Below are 15,422 nucleotides of genomic sequence, written 5' to 3' on the forward strand. Positions count from 1 at the left end.
GTTGGAGTGCACAAGAATACAAAAGGTTAAATAATAATATGTTATTTTTCAAACAGGCAGGCTTAATATGTTTATATAGGGTCTTCAATGATGGTTCAAGCATGTCCTCTGCCTGCAGCGCCAGTGGAGAATTATTCCATATCCCCTCTGCCGGTGGTGTCTCCATTTCTTCTCTCTTTAATAAATGTTGGTACCATACCGAGACTTCTTTTACAATGGGTGTGGAGGAATGGCTAAGTCTTTCTACTACCTCGTTGCTTCGCATCTCCCCCCGTTCCGCTATATGCCAGGACACCAATTGGAGATATTTAAACCTTGATAGGTTTGTCCCTACCTTCGCCCTCAAATACTCCCATGGGTGTATCCCTTCCTAATCCATTAACTCTTTCCATTTCAAGATTCCAGCTCTTTTAATAGGTATTGCCAGGGCATCTTTCAAACAGTCCGGGATACCCGTTGAATCCCAGATTGGAGATGATTCTGAGTAGTACCCAATCCCACTCCCTACCCTTATCCTGTACCATATATCTAAGGCAGTTTTTAATACCTTCAAACGAACCCTCTTGAAGAATCTTGGAGATCAATATTTATACAAAAATTCATCATTTCCCCCTACTACTCTCACAGTTTCTTGCAATAATTTGCCCCAAAGTGAATCGTCAGGTCTGGTGAGTAGCATACGTAGGCTCTTAAACTGAAAAGCCACTGAATAGAGGCTAATATCAGGGAGGGCTAACCCGCCTTTTACTATTCTTCTTCTAAGTTTCTTCTAGGTCAGGCGTACCCCTTTGTCTCCCCACACAAAACTCCCAATTTTGCTCTGTATCTTTTTTATATCTATCAGCGGAATGGTTGAAAATAAATATGAAAGCTTGGGGAGAGTAACCATTTTTACTAAATTCACTTTACCATAAATGGATAGTGGGAGGTTCTTCCATCTGCTAAACAGGCGATCTATTTCCCTGGTTGTTCTATCCAGATTTAGCTTAGGGATACGATCCAATTCCAGCACAATATAGATCCCCAGATATCTAAACTCCAAACTCTCCGTGCCTAGCCAATAATCTATGTTCCAACACATGACCTCAGTCTTGGATCTATAGTTTAGAAAGTAGTGGACCCCTATATAAGAAATATACTAGTTATACATAGGGAAGAATATCTAGTTTGCTAGTTTGAAAAGGCCTATAACTAGAGAATGAAATCAATTGGATATATATATATATATATATATATATATATATATATATATATATATATATATATATATATATATATATATATATATATATATATATATATATATATATATATATATATTACCTACTGGCGGTCGCCAGTAGGTAGTTATAGTTAGGATTTTTTTCAATGTTAAATCTCAAAATTCTATTTGGAATAACTTTGGCACCGGTTGACGAATCTGCCTGAAAAGTTCCTGAAAATGGCCTCGTCGAGCTCCGGTTCTTCCTTGAAAGTTTGGGGGGGATACGTCAAGCGGGGGCCGAGATAAAAGGGGGGTCCCAAAACGCGTTTTCCCCATGTTAATTTCCATAGGGCGGTCGATTTCACTTTTAGCCCGAATGGCTGAATGGATTTCCACCAAACTTGGCAAAATTGTAGGGACTGGTAGCCCGATGTGCCTTTGCTATGTCTCAAGATATGTGCTGCAGTGGATTTTGAGTAATTTAGGTTCCAAAAAATATATATATCTATAGGCGCTCTCCGGTGCGCGCACCGGAGTGCGCTCCAGGCGCGACACGCGACTTGCGCGCAGAAAGCTGATTGGCTCTCAGTTGTCTGTAAACATTCGAAACAGTCAGGAGCGGCCGCCATCTTGTGTCTCGGTAGGATCGAGACACGAGAGGTGGCCAAAACAAAGGGGGAAATGACCATAAGGGGGCAGGGTAGCCCCCCCTTGACCCCCTAGGTTTGATGTGGGGGCTATAAAAGGGCCCCGCGGGGCATTTAAAATATTATTTTTTTTTTTCGCTTTGCGCGGGGGAAGCGCCCGGTACGCGCACCAGGTAGCGCACCGGGGAGCGTAAAATGAGGGAAAAAGATGACAGTTTATAAAAAAAAAAGCCTTTATTTAGAAATTGGAGGTAGTTCTAAAAAGAACTTTTTTTTCTTCTTCTTTTTGTTGTTTTATATTTTTTTGTGTTTTTTGAACTTTTTGAACTTTTTTTGGCTTTTTAAAACAATTTTATAATTTTTTTGGATTTTTGTCAAGGGAAAAACAAAAAACAGGGATTCCAAAACGGCTCAACAGGAGCAAAAAAATGTGAAAATTTAGGGACTGTCAGGGCAGCGGTGTTGCTGTTTCTTTTGGGCAATGAGTTCAACACTCTGCTCCCCATAGCAGAGCAGTTCGTCACACTCCGTGCACAGAAATTTGATGCCTGCAAACTCTGGCTGTATTTTAGGGACCATTCTTCTACGGTATGGTCCCGAAGGTGTTGCTCCACCAGTGGAGGTGCTGCCGCCATCTGTGGGTAATTTCCGTGCCAGGTCTCTGACACTCTCCCTCGCAAAGTTGTTTGGGTGTCTTCTTTTGACATGCCTGATTAAATTCGCATTTCCAAAACTATATTTTTTCAGAGGATTGCCTCTGGATAAAGTACTACCACATATTTTGCAGGTTACTTTTGGAGCGTTGACTTTTTTTTATCCTTCAGGGATGTTATAAAATTTCCAGATGAAATGGATTTTTTTCTTCTGCCTAGGAGGGTCCTCATCTACAAATGCCTCTGAATCACTGCTGGATGACTCTCTTGCAGCCATTGCTGTAGATCAGGAAAGTAGGAGATGAAGATAGCTCTTGCTCTCTCCAAGTACAAAGCAATAGTGAAGGAAATGGGTGGGGATTTCATTCTTTGTAAAAAAAACTGTTAGCAACCAATGAAAAGTGTTATTTTAGGGTCACATGACCCGACGCGCTTACGCAGCGCGCTCCGGAGCACTTCCGGGTGCGTTTACGCGGCACGATCGTAGGCGCTTCCAGGGCGCAAACGTGGCGCGATCTTGGGCGCTTCCGGGTGCGTTTACGCGGCACGATCGTAGGCGCTTCCGAGGGCACTTACGTTGCGCGCCAAAGTGACGTCATCAAACTTTTACAGAAATACATAATCATTTTCCTTATAAAAAAAAACGGATTTTATTTGTATGGAGCGAAATGTTTTGCATTATTATTAACTTTTCATTCATATTTTTTTTCACGAACGACAGTAGCGCTCTGGGTGCGCTTTCAGGTGAGCTCACCGGAAAGCTTACCGGAGAGCTTAGCTGAAAGCTTCCCGGAGCACGCACCCAGAGCGCAAAAGAAAAAAAATATATTAAAAAAATGAATACTTAAAAAAAACCAGCAAATTGTAAAAAAAAAAAAAGGTTAGAAACTCGATATAGAAAGGAATTAGCATTTAAAAAACCTATGAAATTCACTGAAAAAACCATAGGTTTCACACCAGTTATAGTTAGGAATTAGCATTTAAAAAACCTATCAAATTCACTGAAAAAACCATAGGTTTAACACCAGTTATAGTTAGCTGGAAATTTTACTGACATAAAACCATTGAAATTCCCACGTTATAGTTAGTTGGACTCACTATAACTTGCACGTGTAATGCACTGCTGATGACATCACATATTACATCACTCATGACATGGTCAGTGACATCACTCATGACATCACTGATGACAGAGAGACTGACCTACTTTCACTCGCTAATATATGTATTCACTAAGATACTCTTAATAAGGCAGATATCCAATTATTTTTTTTAAAAAAAACATCCATTAAGATAATAATTTAAACAAATATTCTTCCATCGACCTTAACATACATATATAAAACATATTTATTTATCTGAAAGACACACATTCACTGGATGGTGTCATCAGTGCATTACACGTGCAAGTTATAGTGAGTCCAACTAACTATAACGTGGGAATTTCAATGGTTTTATGTCAGTAAAATTTCCAGCTAACTATAACTGGTGTTAAAACTGGTTTTTTCAGTGAATTTGATAGGTTTTTTAAATGCTAATTCCTAACTATAACTGGTGTGAAACCTATGGTTTTTTCAGTGAATATATATATATATATATATATATATATCTGTTAACCCACTACACACAGACTATCACCAACTACACAAGTGCATTTTTTCAGTATTTATTATTTGTGTAAATATATTTTTTGGGCTATTATAGATATGCATTTTCTAAATACATTCCAATACATTTCAGAGTGAATTGATATTTTTTGGGGAATTTCTCATTCAAATATAAAAAATTTTTTTTACATAGCACACACATAATTGAGCATAAAAACGGGGAGAAACATGATGCAGGCAAAGTGGTAGATAACATCCAGTCTTGGATCTGTTCACCTTGTAACCTGAAAGTGCCCCGGACTCTGCTGTCAAATCCTCAATCCGGGGAATCGCTACAACTGGGTCTCTTGTATACAGAATCAGATCATCTGCATAAAGGGCCAACTTAGAGCTATATTGTCCGGACTGAAACAGTGTTATAGTGGTGTCAAGCTTTATTGCATGAGCCAGAGGTTCAATATATAGATTGAACAACAGCGGGGAGATGGGACACCCCTGTCTGGTTCCCTGCTGGATATTAAATACTGATGTTAATGTTCCATTTAAAAGGATCCTGGCAGAGGCTCCCTTATAATAGTTCTTAAGAGTATAAATAAATACTGGCCCAAACCCCATTATTTCCAGGACTTCCCACATATATTTCCAGCAGACTTTGTCAAATGCCTTGGCCGCGTCCAGAGCTACCACGGCCAAGGGTTCTGATTTTCCCACTGCTAGGTCAGTATTCCCCAGCAGAAGGTGTGTTTGGTCTTCAATGTGTCTACCAGCCACGAAGCCCTTCTAATTTTCATGTATCAATTTTGGTTTTAGCTTAGCCAATCTCCCTGTCAAAATACCCACAAAGATTTTATAGTCTGCATTTAGCAGGGAGATTGGTCTATATGAGTCCGCTCTTTGGGAGTCCTTCCGGGCTTCAAAATCAGAACAATGATAGCTTCCTTCCATGAGTTTGGGACCCTACCCGTAGATGAGTAGATAGAGTTAAAGATGATTTCTAAGATGGGACATAAATCATCCTTTAGATGTGTGTATACCTCACTGGGAAGTGCATCTGTACCAGCAGCACCAGCAGCCTTTTTGTTTTTTTTAGTTTCTTGATCTGTGCTTCTATCTCTTCTTTCGTTATTGGAGGGTCCAGACGGTTTCTGCCATCCTCAGATAATTTTGGCAGATTTTTATTGCCCAACCATGTGCGTAGGGCTTCAGTGTGCGGATTTGCATCTACTCTATACAGATCTGAAAATAGAGAGAGGAGGCAGCTTTGCATGTCCTCTAATTTCCTTGATGTATCCCCATTATTATCAATTATTAGCTCTTTAATGTCATTCCTAGCCCGATCAGTTCTAGATTTCCACGCTAGTAATGCTCCTGCCTTTTCTCCATATTCAAAATTATCCATCCTACTTGAGTCCCACTGGGCTTTACACTTTGCATCTAAATGCCCTCTATACGATTGTTTTGCCAGTTCTAAATCCAATTCAATGTGGGGAAGTCTTTCCTGCTCCCTACTGTGAGCGTTGATCCTATCTTGCTCTATCTGACCTATTCTATTCTCGATTTTCTTAAGTTCCCCTGCCTTCATTCTGTTCTTAGCACAAATAGTTGCATGGAGCTTCCCTCTGAGCCCTGCCTTATAGGCATCCCAGATATAGTCTGCAATAGTAGACCCCATATTAAAGAGAAAGAATTCTGAAGTAAAGGCCCGGATAGATTGTATTACCTCTGGACTGGAAAGAATGGATCTCTTTAATGTCCAGCTGGACTGCGTCTGTATTTCACTTTTCACATAGACTAACTGCAGAGGAGCATGGTTTGATAGGAGACTGGGCTTCACTACTATCTTCTTAATATAATTAATTGAGTGTCTATCCATGAAGATATAATCTATCCTGGAGGCATGTTTGGACTTCTTACTATAAAATGTATATCCCTGTATTGGACCCTGCTTAGCTCTCCATACATCCTCCAGATGTAGATCGTGCATCATATTCCGTAGTGCTCGCCGTATCTTTGGTGCCCCTACATAGTTACTCAAATTGGATCTATCTTTAATGGGGTCTAATAGTACATTAAAATCCCCTCCCAAAATATAAGGTGGAGCTTCTAACATCAATATGGATTGTAATTTCAAGATGTAAGATGGATCGTCCACATTGGGGCCGTAAAAAGAAGCACATACTATATTGATATTATTCAATACCATTTTCACAACTATCCATCTTCCAGAAGTATCTGTTTGGACCCCCCTGATTGTTGCAGAAATGCCGTGCTTCACTAGTATGGCCACTCCTCTATTATGTACTGTCTGCTGCGATACCTCAAAATCTTTTATCCACTTGGTCTTAGAAAATACAGAACGATTTTCAACTAAACTCAGATGGTTCTCCTGTAGTAGACAGATCTGAGCGCTAGACATCTCCAGGTGTTTAAGAATAAGTCTCTGCCTACGGGGGCACCGTATTCCATTCACATTCCAAGTAGTAAAGATGGTCTGTTTACTCCCCAAACTTTGATCTCCCATCATTCTTTCTATTCCCTAACAGGCTTAATTCCTTAACTCTAGTGAGATGAGTATTTTTTTGAGTTTTATCCCTATGCTCCCCCCCAAGTGCCCCCCCTGCACCCCCACCCCTCACCATCTCCCCTGTGCCCTACCCCCCCATGAAGAACTCTCCCTTCCAATAGTCTAAGCCTATTTGGTTAGGCTCCCCCACCTGGATGCAGTTTTGTTTTCGATTTAATCAGTGAATACTCTGTCATTGAACAATCTCTATCGTGCGGCATTTGACTCATATTGTCGGCCATGAAGCATAATTCTAAAGGGTGAAGGATAGATGGGTAAAGGCCACAATGAGAGAGAGAAAAAAAAAAGATAAGATAAGAAGGCCAAGGGAAAGGAGGACTCCAATCCCCTACCTATACACCTATTCCCCGCCTTTCGATCCCTGTTCTTTCCTAATCTTCAGAATTAGACTGTCAGCTTCTTCCCCTGATTTTACCAGGTGCATGTGGTTGTTCCACATCACCCTTAAATGTGCAGGGAACTTTAATTGTGCCTTTACCCCCAGACCATTCAACTCGTCCAAACTTCTCCCGAGCTCCCACTGTCTGGTAGCTGTCGCATGGGAAATGTCAGACCGTATTTGAAAATTGAAGGGGTTAGAGCTGTTAAATGCAATTGTTTTTTCTTTCAGGGCCGACGAGAGAATCTGCTCCTTCACAGTATAGGTCAAGAAATTTACTAGAATTTTCCTTGGCTTCTGCCTTGCAGGGTTTCTTCGAAAAGGGTCTTGATGCACCCTCTGGATTTCCCGTGTTAGGTCCACCGTCTCGTCTCCCTTCAAAACAGTCCCCTTTATCAACGATATCACAAAGCTCTTCAAATCGGCCCCTTCCATAGCTTCCGGCACATTCAGTATTTTCAAATTGTTCCGTCGAGAATGATTCTCCAACCTCTCAATGTCCTCTTTTAGTTCTCGATTTTGTGCACTTAACTTTGCAACTACTTCATCAGTGGCATGCACCGAATCCCTTATTAATGGTAGTTGCTTCTCCAATACTTCTGTCCTTAATGTGACATTGTCTAGTCTCTTTGCTAGGAATTCACATGAAGCCTGAATAGCTGCCTGGTTGGCTTCGGAAGTTGAAAAGTGGCTAGCCAGCTCGGATTGGTTATTTTCCGAGACGGTGAACCTATTAGATATTTCCTCTTTCATAGTCAGGAGAATATCTGCCAACGTTGAGGAGATCACGTCGGGATTAGAAGTGGCTGACTTGCTAACACCGATAGGTGCTGGATTTCTCTGCGACTCGGACATTCCGGAAGACTGATGACATGGTTGGGGGATATCCCCCTCTTCAGTGTTACCATCTGTCAGTACAGTATACTTGTTTGATAAGGTCACATCCGGATGTACGGTAAAATTGTTTACAATAACTGTCTCAACTCCCACTGCGCCTCCTACATCTATTTCTTCTGCCCCGTCTACCATGTCAGCTTTGGCTGCCTCATCATTCGTGGAGATGTCCGCAGGGGCCTTTGCAGATTTTCTCTTAGGCTCACCCCCCCCTCATTGGGGAAGGTTGCTTTTGCTCCGCCCCTACGCCCTGCTTTGTGACATTCTTTTGGGAAGCAGAAACCAAGGGGGGCGGGGCGTCCGTATTTTCGAAGGCTTTGATGATTTGGATGGTGTCTTGGAAGTACTGGTGGCCATTACTTTATAATAGGTTTTCAAAGAAGGGGTAACCTTGGTATATAGAGGCACGCCTTTCTTGGTTTTAACCTTCCTTTTAGACATTCTTACTCCAGCCTCCTCTAGGTCTTTATTAGGGCCACAAGCTTTGCCCCTACCTTGCTTGCTTGCTGCAAGATCTTACAGAAGAGATAGGAGGGGACACTCGCACGGGATATCCAGAGCTTTCTTGTAGGGGTCCTGCGTAAGCCTAGCCCTCAATGCATACCTATTGACTCTTACACCTTGGTTTTGAGCCGGGACAGCACCTCCCTTCTGTTCCACAATGTCCACAGTGTCCACAGTATCTTCCACTATTTCAGATTTAATTTGCTCGTACACCCCCCACTCTTTGGCCCCCACAGAGGTTAGCAGTTTCACCATCCATCCATCCCCCTTTCTGCAGTGAGGCAGTGACACTTCCTTTATCCTGTGAGAAATGCCTTAAAATATACCTCCGGTAATGCCCCTCCACGGGGGTAACTTGCGCTTTCCCGGCTGTTTCCACAGCAGCTTTCGCTCGGGGGCTCAATGCTCTAATCACATTCATCAGTGTACTTGTTCCACCTCCTCCTATGTGGGAAGCTCCGGTTTCACCCCAGCCGTCTGCACCGACGTTGACTCCCTTACATGGCACCTGGAGCGCTCTGAGCAAACTGAGAGCGAGGTTGCGCCTCCTCCGCGCTCGTACTGCCTCCTCCCACCTCGTATGCCAGACCTTCCCGCTGAAGCCTTCGCCGAGTCCAAAGCCGATTCGAACGACCTGTGAAGCCTCTTCCGCACTCCTCCCTGGACTTCGCTGCTCTGATCCTGGACTCCTCACTCCCACGCCTTCAATCAAACCTTCCAACGCTGTGCCGTGAGATACGGTTAGAAGCGGTAAGCCGCTGCTTCGCCACTACTTCGTCCAGAGCCTCATATGCACCTGCATTTGAGGAGCCGAGCCGTGGCCGTTCAGCTGGCGGCCGCCATGTTCCTATACCCCCTATAAAATTGGGAAATTTGCCCCTGTACCCCCACCAAAATGCCCAAGGTGTCAGGAATTGATGGTTGATGATATCCATATGTTTGTTGATTGTAAAGAGCTGGATCAATACTGGAAAGAGATAGGACAGGCACTGTTGGGACTTTTCAGTACTACGATTAAAGTAAACTCCTCTTTGGTTATATTTGGGGATGATGGTTTGTTCTAACCGATAGCCACATGGCAAGAAAGAGGGCTCCTTCTATATTTGATCTTATTGGCAAGGAGGGAAATATGTAGGAGATGAAAGGATCACCTCCCCCCGAGAAGCGAGGACTTGCTAAATTCATCATTTATCATGGCTCGGTTGGAATATGAGAGGGCAGAGGAGAAGCCGTTTAACATCTGGCACCCTCTAATGAGGTGGGGAAGGAACCTGAGATTGATCCGGACACTCCAATGATTACACCATGTCCCCGGTACTAAAGGGGAGGAGGTCTGGTGACCCAAGTAAAGCGTGGTCAGCCAGGTGGCCCACAGAGAGAGAGTACGGCTGTAAATGTTCCACAAAGACTTGACACGGTGAGATGAGGAGTAAAAAATAAAAAAATACAAATAAATAATAATATGTTATGCCAACGTTCACATACAAAGGAACAGAGCACATGCTAGAAGTATAATGTGTGCGTGTCATGCAGTGGCGCAAGCCTGTGTGCATGTACACTTAGTAATCAGCTCTCTACAGTGCCCCAAAAGCCAACGCCACGTGTCTGTAGGGCAACGCTGCCCGCTGGCTCAGGCCTACAGTACGGTCCAGCAGGTCCTTAAAATGAGACAGAGATGTGACTGAATGATGTCAGAGATCACATCATTAAGCACCGCAACATCGCTTGTTCACACCTGCGCACCCAGTCTGATGCACCCCAGCCCTCCCGCCACACAGCGCTCAATTGCAGCCCCTGTGCACCCAGGCCCCACTGCTCACCTACTGTCATTGTTGTGTGTCCAAACGCACTGGCCAGCAGAGTTCACAATTCAAATCAAGTTTTAATTGCCAGGATGGTGTACATCTCATGAATCCCTTTTTTTATTGCAAAGTGTGATATTCGAGGTGAATGCGGCCATATCACCTGAGGCAGTGTGGAAGAACTGGGACATGTGGCATCGTCATTATCCTACGAAAAGTGGGCTTGGCTCGCATATGCCAGGCCAGCGTAGGGGTGTGAATAATTATTCTGAGGACCTGGGCATTGTTAAGTTCCTGCCTGGCCAGGAAGTGTACTTATGTGTGTGTCCCCGTTGCAGTTTTGAAGTCGCACAATCTGCAATTTACATTAATGTGGCATGTATTGAGAGGGCGGCAACTATCGCTAATGAGATGCTGTCCGAAAACATTGAATGCCAACACTGCATGCCGTTGTCAAGATTGTGGATATGTGCAGAAACGCATGTCAATGGTGTGCGGTATTATTGAAAGCACTGATATCGCGAAGCGCACTCATGTGAATGTGCTCGGATGGAGGGAGGATCAGCAGTGAGGCTACGTCATACACAGTGATAATGCTCATTATAGTCAAGCAATGCATGTCTAACGTGAATCTAAAAGTCTCACATATGACACACTACTATACTGGTAAAGCCTGACAACAGAGCAGTTTGCAACACAAATCGACACATTACGCTTTACTGTTTGTCACATGTGATCTAGGATGTGCACTCTGTCTGTGGATGATGATACCCCTTCAAGCCACCAATACATAGGTCATAAGACAGCAGAATAATGCGCAAACACACACACACCAGGGGCATCGTGTAACACAAATTTGTTTTTTGATGTAACGTTTCAGATGCATGGCCATCACACATGGAAGGCTACTGTACAGCCCATGAATATTGATCAGGATGATCGTTGCATGTTGTGTAGTATAAGATGTGTACACAGCTAAAAACTTTTCAAAAAAGCTCTATAAGCAGAAGAGGTGTCTCTTATCAAACGCTGTAGAGAGAATGACTAAAATGGGTGGGGTCCTCCAACTGTCACAATGGAAAATGTTATGAACCAATCAAATGCTTTTTTTTAAGGAAACATGGTAATCGCGCACTGAGTGCGCAAGGAGGCCGCACCCAACGCAATTTTGAGAAAATGTATTTACCATAATATGTTTATAACAGAAATATATACATGTTTAAAATATTTTAGATTATCGCTTGCTCTCATATACACTTTAAAGTTACTTAGATATAGTTTTGAGACATAAAAGAAAATGAGGGAATGGCGTACATGGCGCAACACCATGCATCTATGATGTTACACAGGGTCTAGCAGTGTGCACTCGTCGCGTACACAGCGCGTACCCATCGCATACTAAAGTATCAGCTGGCGCGACCTCATACGTATATGATGTTACACGGTACGCGGTGCCACAAACCCGTCAGATACGAAATGCGCCTCATTTCCGAGTTTAGCAATATGGCGGATAGGATTTGCATGCTCATGTAGCTTGGTACACTACCGGTACGGGACTCCAGTTTTCTCCCCCCAAAAAATAGTATATATACATATTTTTTGGGGAAGATATAAAACATTACATAATTTTGAAAGTTAAAAAAACAGGATAATAGAGTTCCAAAATATTACACAAAAAATTTGAAAAAATATAGGTTTTACAAATATTAAAATATGAAATTAACATTTAAAAAACTTTCGAAATTGACTGAAAAAACCATAGGTTTTACAGCAGTTATAGTTAGGAATTAGCATTTAAAAAACCTTTGAAATTCACTAAAAAACCATAGGTTTCAGGGACGTTATAGTTAGTTGGACATTTGACTTATATAAAACCAGAGAAATTCGCCCGCTATAGTTAGTTGAGCTAACTATAACTCTTGTGCCCGCAATGCACTGCTGATGACATCACATATTACATCACTCATGACATGGTCAGTAACATCACTGATGAAATCTCAAATGACATTACTGATGACATCATCCATGTGCTAATCTGACGCACATACTGATGCTCTCATATAAACTTTGATACACCCACTCTAAAATACAGACTACTATTTTTGAAACTATACATACAACAATGCCAGATACTACATACCACCCACTATTTCCTAGGTCCACACACACATCCAGTCACTTAGATGTGCAGTTACTCATTAATACAGTACTATAATATGCACTCATACATCTATACATACAGTCACACTCTGCCACTCCATCCATAGTTACTCACACACCTAGTCAGTCATGCAAAGAATCAATCACATACCCATTTACTCATGTATACAATTATACACACCAACTCAGTTATTTATACACACACCACATCACTTATTTATGCAGATACTAACACATACTTACTGTCTCATACAATGACTGATACAAGCAGACACTCATTTATACACCCACTCTTCAAATAACTTACTCTCACGTATAGTCATTTATATACTCCAACACTCACATATACTGCCTTAAAACATATGTAGTTACTCACACATATACCACTGAGACATTCATTCACTCACCAACACACACTAACTCATACATATAGCCCTTCCCAGATGCACTTTTGAATCCATACAGCCAGTGAATAACCCAATCAGACATCTATGCACAGAGTCACACCCCCACCCACCCACCCACACAGACACTCACACACCCATACAGATACTCAGACAACAAATCAATAACGCATATAGACACTCATGTAGCTGCTCACCAACCCATGCAGCCGCTTACACACCAACTGAGAGACTAATACAGACTTTCACACAGTTTAGTCACTAACCCATGCATTCAGTAAGACACGTTTAATCACTCACTTATACAGTCAGTCACGCACCTACTAAATAATCCCTTCAGGCACTTGTAAATCCACTCATTCTTCAATACACCTTGGCATAGATATATATGAAAAATATTTAAACTTTACAGAAACACACATTCACTAGATGATGCCATCAGTTTTGTCATCAGTAATGTCATCAGTGATGTCAGTGACCATGTCATGACTGATGTAATATGTGACGTCATCAGCAGTGCATTGCGAGTGCGTGAGTTATAGTTAGCTCAACTAACTATAACTGGTGAATTTCTCTAGTTTTATATGAGTAAAATGTCCAACTAACTATAACGTCCCTGAATCCTACGGTTTTTAGTGAATTTCAAAGGTTTTTTAAATGCTAATTCCTAACTGTAACGTCTGTAAAACCTATATTTATTTCAGTGAATATATATATATATATATATCCACAACTTCCCAATCCAAAAGGAAAAGGTAAAGGCCACTCAGGAGAAACGTCGGAAGATTCTTTATTGATTACAGCGTAGCATAATGCATTTCAGCCTAAAGGCCTTCCTCAGATGCCGCCGTATGCAAAGTGTAACTCCACCCCCACCTTTAAATGTCCAGTGTCTCTCTCCATAGCGGAAATCCGCTGACCCTTGGTCACGTGATGTCAACTCAGCTGCAGTCCTGCCACGAATACAGCTACCAGAATGCCGTGTATTCAGGTGATTTTTGAATGGGGAGACAAATCCCTGGAAGGTGCGGAGTGTTGAAATGACGAGTCTTTGCTGGAAATAAAGTTCTCCCTTGGGTCCCCTTTGACGCTCCAACCTCTTAGCACGTGTGCCCACAGGGTCGTAAGACAGGATAGAATGCCCCTGCCTCTTCGTCAATGACGATCTGCACCATGCAGCAACTCCTGGATAGGCATGTACTCAGAGGCGGGCTGGAGTCATATCAATACCTTGATAATGGAAGACGCTGCAAGCAACGGGGGGCCAGTGATACTCCGGTCTCTAGATGGAGCGGGACCTTTAAATGCGCCTCTGGCCGGCGCAAACACATCCACAACTTCCCAATCCAATATATATATATATATATCTATATATATGTAAATGTACACATTTACATTTACATTTACATTTATACATATATATATATATATTTCCACAAAGCACCCAAATGCAGCGCCCACTCCCAGTCAGCTCTCTCCAGGTATGGGAGGATACAGGTGCAACTAATGTCAGCAGTGCCTGATGAGTTTCAGGCATACGCTCTTCCTCTGAGGCTTTTCTGCTACTGAAAGACTGCCAGCATGAAGATTACCGGTGTTTGTCCCTTATTTAGTACCTCATCACATTCTATTCTGAAAAAATAAATCACAATGAATTCTGGGACCGGCAGTCTTTTCACAATACATCCCAAGTGGGCTGATGGCAGTCAATTTCAATAAAATGTCAATCCATAAATCACGGGTGTACCTGCACACTTCCTCCCCATTCAAATATTGAGCCAGGTTGCTCCCATCCACTGATAGTCACACCAGCAGTGCAACCGCTTTGATAACGCAGCAGTGCGCCCCCGGCCGGGTCAGCCGTTTTACATAACTTTCCACAAAGCCCCCAAATGCAGTGCGCACTCCCAGTCAGCTCTCTCCAGGTATGGATTGACATTTTATTGAAATGGCTCATGATAAAGTGGGCAGGCGTGATAGACTGCAAATCCCTTTGCTCTAATAGATCACCTACCACTTAGTAGAAGTAGCAGCAGTGGATGGATGGATCACATCTCAGGAAGCACAATTCCTGCAGAATACTCATCCGACCATCCCCTATTTTAATGTCCTCCCAAAGGTTCATAAACCACAAAGACCACCGCCTGGACGCCCGATAATATCAGGGATTGGTTCTCTGTTAGAGCCTCTGTCCACTTTTGTGGATTATTTTTTGAACCCCAGGGTGAAAGAAATGCCCACATTTATTCAGGACACTAAAGATGTTCTAAGATTGCTCCCAGATATAGAATTTGATACATCTGAAGATATCTTAGTGTCTTTCAATGTGGAATCACTCTACACCTCCATACCACAAACTGACACACTGGAAGTGGTAGGTGATCTATTAGAGCAGAGGGATTTGCAGTCTATCATGCCGGCCCACTTTATCATGAGCCTTGCAGAGATAGCAACTAAAGAGAACTACTTCAGGTTCGAAAACACTATTTACCTTCAAACATCTGGGACCAGTATGGGGAGTGTATTCGCTCCCAGTTTGGCGAACCTGTATGTACATAATTTTGAACAGGAAAACGTCTTGACA

Source organism: Lissotriton vulgaris, chromosome 2_1 (genome assembly GCF_964263255.1).
Source record: "Lissotriton vulgaris chromosome 2_1, aLisVul1.2, whole genome shotgun sequence".
Lineage (NCBI taxonomy): Eukaryota > Metazoa > Chordata > Amphibia > Caudata > Salamandridae > Lissotriton > Lissotriton vulgaris.